Source organism: Cynocephalus volans, chromosome 11 (assembly GCF_027409185.1).
Source record: "Cynocephalus volans isolate mCynVol1 chromosome 11, mCynVol1.pri, whole genome shotgun sequence".
Lineage (NCBI taxonomy): Eukaryota > Metazoa > Chordata > Mammalia > Dermoptera > Cynocephalidae > Cynocephalus > Cynocephalus volans.
Window position 1 is genome coordinate 104,482,219 of NC_084470.1, and position 15,837 is coordinate 104,498,055.

At 37.8% G+C, this 15,837-nt stretch overlaps 2 pseudogenes; one reads left to right on the plus strand and one right to left on the minus strand.

The window, feature by feature from the left end:
- LOC134390526 (ski oncogene-like) overlaps positions 1 to 15,837 on the plus strand; it is a 64,423-nt pseudogene that overhangs the window by 40,832 nt on the left and 7,754 nt on the right.
- LOC134390880 (mortality factor 4-like protein 2) lies at positions 4,963 to 5,867 on the minus strand (annotated as a pseudogene).

Here is a 15,837-nt window from a genome sequence, read left to right on the forward strand (position 1 = left end):
TTTTTTTTTTTTTGCCCAGTAAGGAGATCGCGACCCTCAGCACGGTGTTGTTGGCAACACGCTCAGCCAGCGAGCGCCCTAGCCATCCATGTATAGGATCTGAACCCGCGGCCTCGGCGCTACCAGCACCGCACTCTCCCGAGTGAGCCAAGGGGCTGGCCTGAAAAACAGACTTTTTAATACGTGGTATTGGCATATCTAGATAACTATATGGAAAACGATAAAATTGATCTTTTTCTCATTGTTCACAAGGATAAGTTCCAAATGGACCAGAAACCTGAATGGAAAAAATGAAAATGAAAAAGCAGTGTACTAGAAAATAATTTCTATGTCTCATGCATTGAGAAATCCTAATTATGTCTCAAAATCTAGGAGCAACAAGGGAAGAGATTTTTAAACTTGGTTACTTAAATATAAAAAAACTTGCCCAGTCCCCCACCCCAAAAATTGCAAAATAAGCAAAATTTGATGGTGACAACCTGAGAAAATACATTTGTAACAAATTAAAAGGGATTAATATTTCTAAAATATAAAAAGCTTCACAAATAGAGAAGAAAGTGGCCAGCAAACCTATGGAAAAATGGGCTGAAAGAATGAACGGATCTGGGTAAAGAAATATAAATAGCTTGTAGACATAAGGAAACACACTCTGCCCTGTTCATAATAAAAGAAATACAAATAAAGCCTACACTGAGATGCCATTTCTCACTTACCTTGGCCAGATCCAAATCTGTGACCACATATGAGGATACTTCAAAAAGTCTGTGGAAAAACGGAATTAAAAGATAATACGAATCTTTCCATAAGATTTTTGAAATACCTTGTACTCTGCTGGTGAGTGAATGTGGTGAAAATAGCCACTCTCATGCATTGCTGATCACTATGCAAAATGATACAACCCCTATGAATGGGAATTTTGCAAAATCGCCCAAAGTTAAGTGTGTATTTACCCATTGACTCAACAATCCCACTTCTAAAGCTCTATCTCAAAGATATTGGAGAACAACGAATGTTGAAAATATATATGCACAAAACTATGTTAATCCAGTATTATTTATAGTAACAAGACTGGAAATAAAATTTCCATCAATAAAAGAGACATTGAATAAACCAAAGAATACTGTGCAGCTATAAAAAAGAAACAAAATAATTTTTTATACTGTTATATATAAAATGTGGTTTCCAGAATATTAAAAAACAAAACAAAATGTGGCACTTGGTATAATCAGTCTTTCAAATTTTAGCTATTCTAATAAATGTGTAGTGGTAACTAATTGTGGTTTAAATTGGACAATTAATGATGCTGAGCATTTTAAAATGTGCTTCTTTGCTACCCACAAATCTTTGGTAAAGTGTTTATTTTACTGTGTTATGTTTTTCTGGGCTTTTTTCTCAAATGAGCTTTAAGAGTTCTTTATATATTTTGGATACAAGCCCTTTATTAAACAGATGCTTTGTAGTGAATTTTTCCCAGTCTGTGGTTTGTATTTATCATTTAGTTTGAAAAGTGTTTGTTTTGATAAAGTCCAAATTATCAACTTTCACTTTCATGAATCATGCTTCTGATGTCAAATCTAAGAAATCTTTGCCTAACCCAAGTTCATCAGAAATTTTCTCTTGTTTTTCCTACAACTTTTATAGTTTTAGGTTTTACATTAAAGTCTATAACCCATTTTGAATTAGTTTATGAATATGACACGAGGTATGGGTGATTGTTTGCACAGAAATAGCCAATAGTTCCATTTGTTGAAAAGACATTCTTTTCTCCATTTAATTTTCTTTCCACCTTTGTCAGAAGTTTATTGCCAGATATGTGTGGATCTATTTCTGGATTCTCTATTCTGTTTCATTGATCTATTTGTCAGCTGTCCTGATTACTTATAAAGTCTTGAAATTATGTAATGTTTGGTCCTTTCTATTTTCCATAAGAACTGTAGAATCAGCTTCACATTTTTTTTTTTTTTGTCTTTTTTGTGACCAGTCCTCAGCCAGTGAGTGCACCGGCCATTCCTATATAGGATGCAAACCGGCGGCGGGAGTGTCGCTGCGATCCCAGCGCTGCACTCGGCCCCACATTTTCTATAAAAAAAAAAAAAAATCCTGCTGGGAATTTGAATGTAATTATGTTGATTCTAGTGATCAAACTGGATAACTGACAACTTAACAATATACTTAGTCTTCTGAATTATAAACAAGATATATTTCTCTATAAATTTCGATCTTCCTTAATTTCAGCAGTATTTTATAGTTTTCAATGCATATGTCTTACACATTTTTTGACATACTTATCTTTAGGTACTGCATTCTTTTTATACTGTTGTACTTGGAAATTTCTTAAAATTTCAATTCCCAATTATTTATTGCTAGTATATAGAAATAAAATTGCTTTAGATGTAAATCTTTTTCTGGCAACTTTACAAAACTCCTTTATTAGCTCTGGTAGCTTTTTTGTAGATCACACCAGATTTTATGCATAGATGTTCATGATTTCTGCAAATAAACAATTTTACTTCTTCCTCCCCAATCTGGATGCATTTTATTTCTTTTTCTTACCTTAATGTACTGGCTCTTGCCTTACTGAACCTCAGCATGATGTCTAATAGATGTGATGAGAGTAGACATCCATGTTTTGCTTTCTGATTGTGGGAAAAAGCATTCAATCATTCACCATTAAATATGATATTATCGTAAGTTTTCATAGAGCCTATTTAAGTTCTCTTCTATTCCTAGTTTGTTGACTTTCTTTTTCCAGCAGTAATGCATGTTGGATTATTTTTTCAAATTCTTTTTCTGTGTCTATTGAGCTGTACATATGGATTGTCTTTTCTAAGTTTGTCATCATGGTGAATTACACTGATTTTGTTTTGTCTTTTTTTTTTTTTTTTTTTTTTTTTTTTTGCAGCTGCTTGGTACAGGGCTCTGAACCCTCGACCTCAGTGTTATAACAACATGCTTTATCCGACTGAACTAACTGGCTAGCCAGTTTAATTAATTTATTTTAAATTTAGACACATTTGTACATATTTATGGAGCACAGTGTGATGTTTTAATACATGTATAAAGTATGTAGTAATTAAATTATCGTAATTAGCACCTCAGACATTTATCATTTCCTTGAGGTGAGAGCATTCAAATTCTAGCTATTTTGAAATATATAATATATTACTGTTAACTAGAGTCACCCTACTGTGTAATGGAACAGTAGAACTTATTCCTCCTACCTAACTGTAACTTTTCAAATGTTAGATGAAACTTGCATTCTTGGGATAAAACCTATGTGATCATAATGTATTTTCCCTTTTATATACTGTTAAATTTGATCTGCTAAAATTTTGTTTAGACTTTTTGTTCCTATGTTCATGAGAGATACTGGTCTGTGTTTTTTTTTCTTGTTTGTCTTGTTTTCATATCATAACACTGGTTTCACTTTGATAGGAAGTATTTTCTGTTCTTCAATTTTCTAGAAGAGTTTGTGTAGAATTAGTATTATTTCTTCCTTATAGGTTTAATAGAATTTACCAGTGAAGCCATATGCGCTGGAGTTTTCTTTGTGGAAAAGTTTTTAAGTATGAATTCAATTTGTTTTATACTTACATGGTTATTGAGGTCGCCTATTTCTACTTGAGTGAGCATTTGCAGGTTGTGTATTAGATGGAATTCCTTCATCTAAATTGTCAAGTTAATTGGCCTAAGTTGTTCGTAGCGTTCCCTTGTTATCATTGAATATCGGTAGAACCTAGGGTGATGCTCCTCAGTGACTGCTGATATTGGTAATCTGTGTCGCCTCTCCTTTTCCTGATCACTTTGGCTAGAAGTTGATCAATTTTATTACTCTCAAAGAACCAGCTTTTGGTTTCATTGATTTTCTCTATGTTCCTTTTGTTTTCTATTCCATTGACTTATGCTCTTATCTGTATTATTTCTTTTCTTCTCCTTACTTGGGAATCACTTTATGCTTCTTTTTCTAGTCTGCTTTGGTGAAAACTGAGGTCACTGATTTGAGACTTTCTTTTTACCTAATATAGGTAGTGCTATAAATTTCCAAGCAGTGCTTTAGAGGCATTGTACAAATTTGACATGTTGTGTTTCCACTCTCATTTAGCTCAAAATACTAATTTCCCCATTGACTTTAACTCATAAGTTATTTAAAGTGTATCATTTAGTTTCCAAATATTTGAGGATTTTCCAGATTTTTTCATTGATTTCTAATTTAATTTTGTTATGGTCACAGAACGTACTTAGTATGCTTTGAATCCTTTCACATTTATTGAGACCTGTTTTATGGCCAGAATAGGGTTTATTTTGGTAAAAGCTCCATGTACACTAAAAAGAATATGCTTTTCACTCTTCTGTAAATGTCAATAGTAATAAGATGGTTGATGATGTTCACACCTTCTAGATTCTTACTGTTCTATTAATTATTGAGAGGTGAGTATTGAAATCTCTAATTATAATTGTAAATTCATTTTTTCCTGGTAGTTCTATCAATTTTTACTTCATGTATATGTTTTTTGCTGCTTTGAAATTTAGAAACAAATTTTATTGAAGATCTGAAATACAATTCCTAAAATATCAACTTTTCCCCAAAAGCTTGGTTACACAATAATGCATTGCCTCTATCATGTTAGAATGTGCATTAGAATCAAATACAAAAACCATTAAACAAACCACCATCCTTCAGCAACTTAAAGATAGTATACCTAAGAAACAGCATAGATGGACTAGCAGACAGGATGGGCTGTTTCACTTCAAGCACCATTTAAAAAAAAAGAGCACAAATGCATGGGTTTTCAATTATGTACATTAAGTTGAATCATTTGGCACTAGGAATCAGGGTAGTAACTGGGATTAATCGTGCATTAATAAGCATGATTGATCAGGACATTAAGTCAGTAGCATTAACACATATAGAAAATTGTGTAGTGTCAAAGGGATAGAACCACCAGCCTTCAAGGAATATGGTCAACTAGTGTAGGCAACAAAATGTTTTACTGAATGTTTATTCTTTGGCGTATTACTGCATATACTAGCAGCAACTTTGAAATGAGAAAAAAAGCTTGCAATCCTTGTGGAATTCCTTGCCAGATATTTTTGGAAATCATGTAAATAGCCCAACAATAACAGAAGGCTCTTCTCACCAAGGGGTGTATATGCCAACATTGCTCTGATTCTTGTAAATAATCTCAGTAGGTGTAGCGCTCTGTAAAACTATGACATTGGTGCATCAGGGTGAGCTGAGAGGATTGCAGCATACTAGAGCCTCTCAAATTTGTCAAGCAGCTGAGTGCCCAACACCATGTTGAAATATCCTTTTATTCCTGCAGCAATTTCATTAACTGGGTATTCATTACTATTGATGTTTCTCTGTGATTTCTTGCAATTCACATACTCCTCCAGAATGGCATATATGTTTCTCTTAGGAGTTGAAAGAGCTGCTTCTGCCTTGTAACTAAGTCCCAGTCCTCAACAAGCCATGGTTTTAATTCTACAAGAATCTTCACTTTAACTTCCATCCTGTTCTTAAATACCACTTCACTTTCAACAGTATGGTCTGCATGGGCCCTTTTCTTCCAAGGGGGCTGAAGTGCTTTGCTGGCACTGCCACCATCTCCATTTCCAGGAGTCTTCTGTTTGTTTGTTTTTTTGTGTTCTAATGGATTCTGAAGGGAGGTTGTCTGCTGAACGACCCCCCAACATCCTGGGAGAGCTGGTTCAAGATTCTTCTGCTGTGGACCAGCTGTCTTCTTTCCTGAACAGGACCCTCTCATCTTACTTCTCTGAGTGTTGCTTCTAGTTGGTTTTTTGAAGTTGTTTTGTTCCACAAATTGTTGTCCATGAGTTTGAGAACCCTGCTTTCTGGAACTCATTCAACCCTGTATTTATTCCAACCAACAATCTTCCTTTTTTTCCTCCCAAGAATGCCTAGTGAGTTCCCAGATGGACTCTTATAGATCTTCTGGGATGGTCTCAAAGGATGAAGTAGGAGACATAACCTGGAAAGGAAAGCAGGTTCTGCAAATTTGAAGAACTTTTGTGAAATCATCCAAGATTCTGCAATCAGGGACGGTTCTGCAATCAAGATCCAATCTGATCCTTACTGTACAGCAAACTTAGCTTTTCTGATGGTGACCTGAAGTCCAGTTCTTCCCAGCAGCTGATGTGTGATCTCTGCTGTTCCTACAACTGCCATAGCCTGCTTCATGTATTTTGAAGGTCTATTATTAGGAGCACAAGTATTTAGAATTGTTATATTGTCTTAATTCACTGACTCCTTAAAGAAATAACTTTCTTTATCCCTGGTAATATACTTTGCTCTGGAATCTCCTTTGTCTGGTTTAATATAGTCACTCCAGCTTTCAATGGACTAGGATGAGTGTGGGATATGTTTTTTTATTTGAAGGGTGATCCTGGTAGACATGTAGTTGAGTCATGCTTCTTTACCCAACCTGACAATCTCTGCCTTTTAATTGGGGTATTTAGACAATTTCCACTTACTGTGATTATTGATATGGTTAAGTTTAAACTCAGCATCACCTTTTCTTCCCTTTATCCCATTTGTTCTCTGTTCCCTTTTCCCTCTTATTCTGCCTTCCTTTGGATCAGTTGAGTCTTTTTAAAGACTCTAACTTATTTCCTTTGTGGGCTTAGTAGCTATAACTTCCTGTATTGTTATTTTGTGGTTGTTTTAGGGTTTATAGTATATACATCTTTAACTTAATCATAGTCCTCCTTCAAATGACACTGCACTACTTCATGTCTATAATAAGAACTTGATTGTGGAATATACTATATAGAGTATATGTACTTCACAGGGCCTGGTTTTCCAAAGCCTTGCAGTTTAATATATTGACCTTGCAAGGACAGGAAATTTTCCTCAGGGTATAATTCTCTGTTGCAAAATAGGGATTGTGGCACAGCAGTTTGCTGGCTCAAAAGACAGACTAGTTACTGATGGTTATGTAAGGATACTGAGAGATTGCTGTTAAGAAGGAATGTTTGCTAAGATCAAACTTGTTGCTAGGACCATTTACTTGTCTACTGGAATGTCATCTGGCTTGTTTCACTGAAAGTTACCAGCCTATACTGTTAAACTATAACCCCACCTATGTCTCTTCCTGTAACTTCCTGGTCTGGAAAATAAATGCAGGAAGAGAACCCCATGTCAGTGTTAATTTCCCAAGGAAGGGATGCCTCTCTCTTGAGGGTCCCAAAGGGAGATTAACCACTTTGGGGCCTCTCACTGCACAGTAGAGATGGGCTTTGAGTAATCCTTTGCATCTCCATCACCCAGGGGAAGTGGGGTGACAATTCCGTGGGGGCGAAGCAACACAAAGCAACACTTGATGATAGTTAATACCATTTTCCCCCCTTCTGACCTTTATACTATGGGCATATGTTTTACTTTTATGTATTTTCTAAATCCCATTTACACTGATATTTAAATAATATGAAAACGGTTTTATATATTTACCCATGTGGTCCTCATTTCCGGCATTCTTCACTCCTTTGTGTAGCTCCATAACTTCCATCTGTTGTTATTTCCCTTATGCCTAAAGAACTTCCTTTAACATTTCTTTTTTCTTGGTGACTGCCCCATATGTCCTTTAACATTACTTATGGCAAGTGTGCTACGGAATTCTTTCCACTATTAGATGTTGTAATATTCTTTGTCTCAACTTTGGTTTTGAAAGATATTTCACTGGGTATGATACTTTAGGTCAATAATATCGTTCTTCAAATATACTAAAGATATTACTCCACTGTATTCTCTCATGCCTTGTTTATGACGAGAAATCCAAAGTAATCCTTATCTTAGTTCCTCTCTATGTAAAATGTCTTTCTTCTTTGGCTGTTTTTGAGATTGCTCTTTATCACTTGTTTTGAGCAATTTGATTATGATAAACCTTGGTGTAGTTTTCTTCATGCGTCTTGTGCTTGGGTTTCATTGAGCTTCTTAGATCTATGGGTTTATAGTTTTCATAAATTTTGGAAGTCTTTCAGCCATTTTTCCTTCAAATATTTTTCTGAATACCTCTTTTCTCCTCTTCTACAGGGATCCCAGTTACATGTAGGTTGGATTCCATATCCAGCCACGATAGCTTTATAGGTACTGTCTCTACTCTCCAGTTACATTTAGTTGCTTAAAAGTGTCCCACAGCTCGGACTTCCAGTAGTTTTGTCATACTCTTGAGCTGATCGATACTGTGATGAATGAAGGGGACTCTTAATGGATCTCCAGAGTTTTCTCGGCATGTAGCTCTCTCCTCCTGGTTCTCCATCCTGTGAATTCCAGCTGCCCTCTTCTCTATGGACTCTGACCACTCTCTCAGCTCAGGGTGTCCACTGGCTCCACTTGGTTCTTCCCTTCTGTGCCACAGCCTGGGAACGTTCTTAACACTGTAAGCTGGGACAACTGTACTCACAGCATTTTTTCCTTATCATTCAGACATTACTGTCCTTTGTTGCCTGATGTCCAGTGGCTGAAAAAATGTTATGTTATTTATTTTGCCTGGTATTTTCTTTTTAGTAGTTTCATTTGGGAGGGTAAAGCCAGTAGTTATAAAGCTATCATGGCTGGATATGGAAATCATTTGCTTATTTTAAAATTAATTTTAAAAGTTACCTATAGAGAAGGGTTAGAACAGACTGAATGGGACTGGGACAAAAGCTAGAGTTCTCCAAATACACCTTGTTTTACAAATTGACTTTGGATCCTGTAAACATCTTAGATAATTATTAAACAAACAAACAAAAACCTTTAAAAGTAGGCTCTAAAACTTGAAAGAAAAATGAAACCACCTATGTATCAAGTTGGTAGCAAGACCACATAAAAGAGTGTTTTTCAAAGTCACCCTAGTGGGATATACCTTAAAGACAAAGGAACTGCTAAACAGTCTTAAAATATTTTCAATCAATTACTGTTTGTGGTAGTGCTGATATGTGTATTTTTAATGCTCATATGACTATTGTAAAATAAGGTAAATATATGTTGATGTCATTGAAAACTGGGATTTCCATCATCAGAGGAAAAACAAATGTTAGATGAAAGAAAAATCTCTCTGGCATCCTGAATTTTGATTGGGAGTAACCATATGACATTCTGATGAATATTCACATAAAAAATCCCACATATTTCCTAGCTTTGTCCTCTGAAAAGGCCTAGAAATGATGGCCAACTCAAAAGCAATAAGCAATCTCAGCACCAGAATGTAGTCTCTAAATACAATTATCCATTAAAAGGAACAAGGGCTGTTTAGAGAAACAGTTCCTTCAAGATCTTGGTAGGAAATGTACAAGATGAGCTGTGATCACTTTGTCATGCTAGGAGGCAAGAAAGGTTACAATGACCAGTAGATGGTGACAAAAAAGGTCCCAAGAGCCAAGCTGAGGAGTCTCGCAGTAGCCAAAGATGAGAGCAATTGAGCATCACTAAGAATGATCAATATCCTTGATTGGACTGAAACACACCAAAGATTTTTAAATCCATAACAACAAAATAAACATAAGAAAAAACAAACAAAACCACCTTTTGGGCATCACTGGATAATGCTGGAAAGACAACTCATTGTTTTGAAAACCGTTTAAGTTAAGAAAAAAAAATAATTACCCTGCCTTAACTATACATACCAAATCTCAGTGTAAAGAATAGTTGATCGTAGTTTCTCTTTGTAGAATTGTCCCAGACTTTAAATGAAGAAGGAACAATACAATGAGACTATCATCATTTTGCAGCCTGTAATATAGTGACAGGTCTAGTTAATGTCACCGATGATGATTGACATCAGAAAAAAAAAAAGTAAAAGAGTAACACCCAGATGTTAAATGTTTCCTGATTCTTGCCAAACAAAATTGAATTTGCATCTAACTACTTTCAATCCTCCGACTGAAAGTGACTAGAAAACTTGATAAAATATATGAAAACAACTGTTTTTCAGATAGAGAACAGGCAGGACACCTGTGATCCCTGAGATAAAGAAAACAAATTGGCAAGCCCTGGGACCACCCAGCTTTCTCCCTGGAGGCACTTTCTAGACCTCAGTGCAGGGAGGGAAAACGCAGGCAGAATACATCAATCCCAGTGTGGAGGCAGCAATCGGAGTTTGGGGAGACTAAGGTACCTGAAATACACAGGGAAAGGCAACAGAAAGATAGGACTACAAAGGAACAGAGTTTCAGACTTCTGCAAGGGGTTCTTCAGTTCTGGGCTGAATTTTAAGCAATACCTGTGTAGGGTAATTACTTATATCAATAGGTACATTTTAATTATATGTAATTTATATGTGATTAAAGTTGAGTTAAGATACATATCAATCTATTACAACACCAGGACCTCAGAAGGATCCTAATTTGAACAAGAACAATTTTTAAAAGGAGAGCATGATGGTTACCAATATTATGAATATATTTAATACCACTTAGCTGCACACTTCAAAATGGTTAAGAGAGTAAATTTTATGTTATGTATATTTTACCAAAGTTAAAAAAAATGGAGGCAGGAAAAAAAGGAGGAAAAGGGATTTTAAATATGCCAAATATTGGGTGATATTAAGGAATTATTGTTAAGTTGGATGATGGGCCCATGGCTTCTCTGCTTTAGCATGTTTGAAATGTCCCATGATAAGACGCTAAAAAAATTAAGATGTGACTTCAAATGTTTAAGGGCTCACTATGTAAAAAGGGAATTAGATTCTAAAGAGGAAATCATGTGGAAGAAAATTTGGAGTCAATATAAGAATGAACTAACCAGCAGAGGAGTGCGTAGCCTTGGAATGTAGGTGGCTCTACCAGGAACTGATGATGCACAGAACTAAAAATCACTTGTCAGGGCTGGAGTAGAAGAAATAACTGCAGCTAGTGAGAAGTTGGACTAGTAGCCTTCTGAGACCTCTTACATAAGGTTTTACTAAATATTGATCAATGAATCTGACCTCTGGTGCAGGTTTCCCAATCACATCAGCATCCCATTACTCCCTAAGCCCTGTCGAGTAATTATCTACATGATCTATTGGACATTTAAGATAAACTATTTCCCATATTCTTCACATTTCCCGGTTTTTGTAGATATTTGCTAAGACATTTTCTTAAGCCTTTCAAAAATCAGAATTATGCTTTATACCTCTTGGAATCTTTTGTTACTAGCACAATGTCTTGTACATATTGGGCCATCAAAATCCTTTTTTGACAATCCCTTTCACATCAGCATCTGTAACACGGAGCCAGCACTTCTATCTTACGATTCATGGCTGTGTCTTCCCTTGTCACAACCAATCACAGACGTGTCCTACAACGCATCGTGTCACACAGGCCTACAAGAGGGCACTGTTCATATCTAGACATACAATAAAAAAGAATCTTCCCCACATCTGGAGGTGGATAACTTTTTCAAGTGATGACGATTCATTCTGATAATTAAATTCTGAGTTCTGAGACTGCCTCCATCACTGAAGATTTCATCATGCTAACTGCATGGATCACACACACCTTCATCCAGGCGGCTGCTACCACCACGACCATGGAGAAAATTGAAAAAGGGTTTGATTATTTTCTCCATCTTTCCCATCTTGGTGGTCTTTCTCCTGAATTCCCCAGGTATTCAATGTTTTTACACTGCCCTCTAGCCCTGCAAGTGGGAATCAGGTGGAGAACGGGATCCTATGAAATTCCAGGCACTGCACCACACTTAACATTGTCTAATCATTGAGTTTGCACAACAACTGCTGTAGGGTTTGTCTTCATTTATCAGATGAGGAAGCTGAGATTCAAAGTTTCGTGATTTGACCAAACTTCTAAATGATGGCTTTGGGATTGGAAACCAGATCATCCTGGTTCAAAACCCATGCATTTTATAGAACGATAACAGCAACTACAAAAAACAAAAACCCTCTTCCCTATACATATCTTGCAATAATAAAACCTAGAGGAAAATACTGTACATTTGTTGAAAAGGATACTTTCTCCACAGCCCTAAAGGCAACTTAGCCTTCAACTTCTCAGCACCACACTCTCCCGAGTGAGCCACGGGCCGGCCCTAGCCTTCAACTTCTGAAAGCTTGTACATTTCCATAATTTTCTAAAGAAATGTCCAATTTCCGCAAATACCACAAGGGGGAGCTAAATCCTAAAAAGCTTAGATAAACTTCTAAACAGATTAAATGCCTCATTTGGGTCATGACTCTCTTCAGAAAGATCAATCTGAATAAACATTCTGCCAAAATGACTATTTCTAAGAAACACATCTGACCAATCCCTTTCCCACTTAAAATGAGTGGCCTAATGCCACTCTTCACGGCACACATGACTCACCCTGCCTCCCTTCACAGACCATCCCCCTCTGGTCCCACACACTACCACCACCAACCACCCACGTTCCCCTGGCTTCATCAAGTAACCTCGTCTTCAGGCCTCCATTTCTCTGAACATGTAATTTCCTGTCTGGCTGAATGCTGCCCCCGTCTCCCTCCCCCAGCCCTTCTATTCAACCACAAACTACATGTCAAACTCCCATTTGACTCTGCTTCAAGCCTGTCTCAGCATCGTCCCACCACAATGATCCAATTTATTCAATATACTGTTCTACCTTCAGGTAAATACTTCTTTCTGCCTGTATCATATTATGTTTCAAGTGATTGTCTTTATCTCCCAGCTAGACTGAAAGATCCCTGAGGGGAAGAACCATTTCTTACACGTGTGCCCAGCCCTGGCAAGCAGCAAATCCTCCTCTTGTGCTGAACTAGGAACCCATCAAAGCCATACACCTATGGCTCATTTCAGGGGCTATCTTCAAAGGATCAGTAGCATTTTCATAAAGATATTTTAAGGTCTTCAGCTCATGCTCAAAATCAACTTAAAAACTGTAATAATCAACATTCTACTGTGTTTATAAGAAACTGTATGTATCAAACTTGCTCTCTTAGTTAAATAAATCCATGTATGAAAATAGTGAAAGAATTGTGTTTTTCAAAGGATTAACACTTGCTGGCTCTTCAGCATTTGTCTCTAGTTGCTTTCTTGCATCAACAGCAGTGACAGGAGTGCCTTCTATTGTTAGTGCCTTCTATTGTTTTTCCCCTAAATTGAGGGGAAAACAAGTATTTTATTTTACACTTTAGAATAAGGATTCTCTTCAGTTTAAATATTTACTGAGTATGCAGTAAGTATTAGACACTGTGCCTTGAGTAAGTGTTTCTCCTAAAGACAATTGCACAGAGGAAAAATCTTTAGAATCCCCATTGGAGCCTTCGTACCCTTTAATTATAAAATGAACATATCTCCGTTGGGAAAATATAGGAAAATGTTCAGGGCCCCTCAAATGTTCAGAATCTTGCTGAGCATTTGATGTAAATATGCACGTGCACCCAGGTATTCCTTGGTTATTGTCCAATGTAATTGCATATGTGCATCCAGGTGTCCTGGGTTATGGACATAAGTATAAAGGACAAGAGGCTCTGATCCACGGGGGGGGCCCCCAACCCGGAATGCCCCTGCGGGGCCAGGGGGAGGCCGCTACTGCTGCTGGAGGCTGTTGCTGCCAGTGCCCCTGGGATGCCCTGAGAGGCGACCGCCGCTGCTGCTGTAAGCTGCTACTGCTACTGCTGAGGACTGAGCTCGTGTCATCTGCCAATGGCTCCTGGCATCTTTCCCAATTACCTAGCATGGACCTGCATGTGAGGGGTCTATGATCCAGTCTGTACAATGGGTTTGAATGGTCTGAGCCCTAGCCTTGACAATACAAAATGGAAACTTAGTATAACTAAAATAATGAAATGTTTTTGCTTTAATTAGGAAATGCCTAGCCATACAATTAGTGTAGCTATTGCCTTAACCCAACAACTGGCATAGTTGTGTAGCTTTACAATCTCCAACCCACCCTACACCCACCAGTCCCCCATCACCTCCCTGGCAACACAACCACTATGGGAACAATAGGAGTATTTACTCATGGGAATTGAGAAAAACAAGAATTTTAAGCTTTCTCCATATAGACAGTCACATTCAACAAACATTTGTTTAGTGCTGGTGAAGCAAATTAGTAAAAACTTCAGAAAAACGAGGAGTGAAAAAGAGTGCGTCCTGGCTTGCAGATGTAGGCAGAATGCACTCGTGCTCACCACAGGGTCTGGCACCCGGCAGGTGTGCAGTAAGTATCCTCTCTGTGAATGAATGGCAGCTCCATAAAGAGAAGAGGGTAAATACCAAGAGAGACCAAAGGGAATCGCTTACAGGGCAGAGAACTGCCTCAGGCCTCTGAGGAAGTGGTAGATACTTACACCTGAAAGTATCTCCACGTGAGGAGGCGGTGGGGGCGTGGGATTCAGTATGTGTTATATGAGCCTGGGGCATGTCTTACAAACAGCTAGGAGTCCAAAATGCTGATCAATTAGTGAGGGGTAGGACTAGTTGCCTCTAAGGTCCCTCCCAACCTGAAGGTTCCACCCACTATGGATCTATGAAACCTCTGGTGAAGTTTTCCCAATCAAGTCAGCACCTCAGTGCCTGCAATGCACAGAGACGCATTTAGGAAGACTTGCCTGTGAAGGTTAATGATGTTATTTTGTGGTGGGACATAAAAGATAGGGCAAAGTATTTGTTAACTCTGGAAGCAGAACTTTGCGTAATCCTGAAAGTTTCGGAGCAAGAGAGTAACAAGTCTTAATGTGCATAGCTCATCTTCAGCAGCAGAACATTTTGAGTTAAACAAGTTTAGAAGTAGAGAGTATTATATATGAATGCAATGTCCTCTGGAACATGGGGGGGCCTCTGTGATGTCATTCCTTTGCAAATTAGCTTTATTCCTTTCCCTGCTGTGACCTCCTATACTTTGTGTGTGTGCCAGGGGTGGGCAGGTGTCAGCCCAGTGCTTCCCAGCCCTGCAGTGTCACTGGGTAATGCTGCACCTGTGCTCAGAGATCAGAAACTCTAAAAACACAAAAAACAGTAACAATGTCATCATGCCCCCGTACTGGACAGACAAAATAACACAATCAGCTGTTCTCTGATTCACTGGTTAAATGTGAGCTATGCAAGCATTAGAAAGCTGTTGATACCATTATTGAGTTTTTAAAAAAATATTTTAAACTTTCTCATCTCCCACTGGAAGTTTACTGTGTGCTGCAATGACAAATGACAGCCTACAACGGACTGTCACATGCTGCAAAGTTCTGACTACTTCCTATGAGCACATAGTATACAGATACCTGGACCCTTCCCTGTATTTTAAAGTTTGTCCTGTTTTTTTTTTTTTTTTTTTTGGTTTTACCATGTCTAGGTAGCAAATCAGAAAAAGAACTGTACTACATTGTATCCTATTTATGGAAAAGGGGGTTAAGGTGGGAAAAAAACCACAGAATTCTTGAGGTTTAGAGCAGTGGTTCTCAAACTCTAACTAGCATCAGGCAAGAACTTGCTGAAGGGCTTGTTAGACACAGACTGCTGGTTCCCATCACCAGAGTTTCTGATGCTATTGTTTTGGTTGAAAACTACTATTTGAGAGTATAAGTCCTTTTAAGAATAATACTTTAGATTAAAATGATCTACACAGGTTAGTGATAGCCAAACATTGGTTTGTAGGTTAGTTATGGCCCCTGGCCTCTCCTATTTTTTATTTCCACCTGCTAGACTGAGTCACAGATCCTTCAAACCCATCCTGTGCAGACAGGGCACAGACCCCTCATATGCAGGTCATGAGCTAGGTAATTGGAAAGATCCTGGGAGCCATTGGCAAGGATGACATGCTTTATTCAGATGCGAGCTCAGCCCCTCATGGATCAGAGCCATTGTCTTTTATACTAGAGTCAGATAGCCAATTAACACATGGGTGCGAGTCAGAGAGCCAAGGAA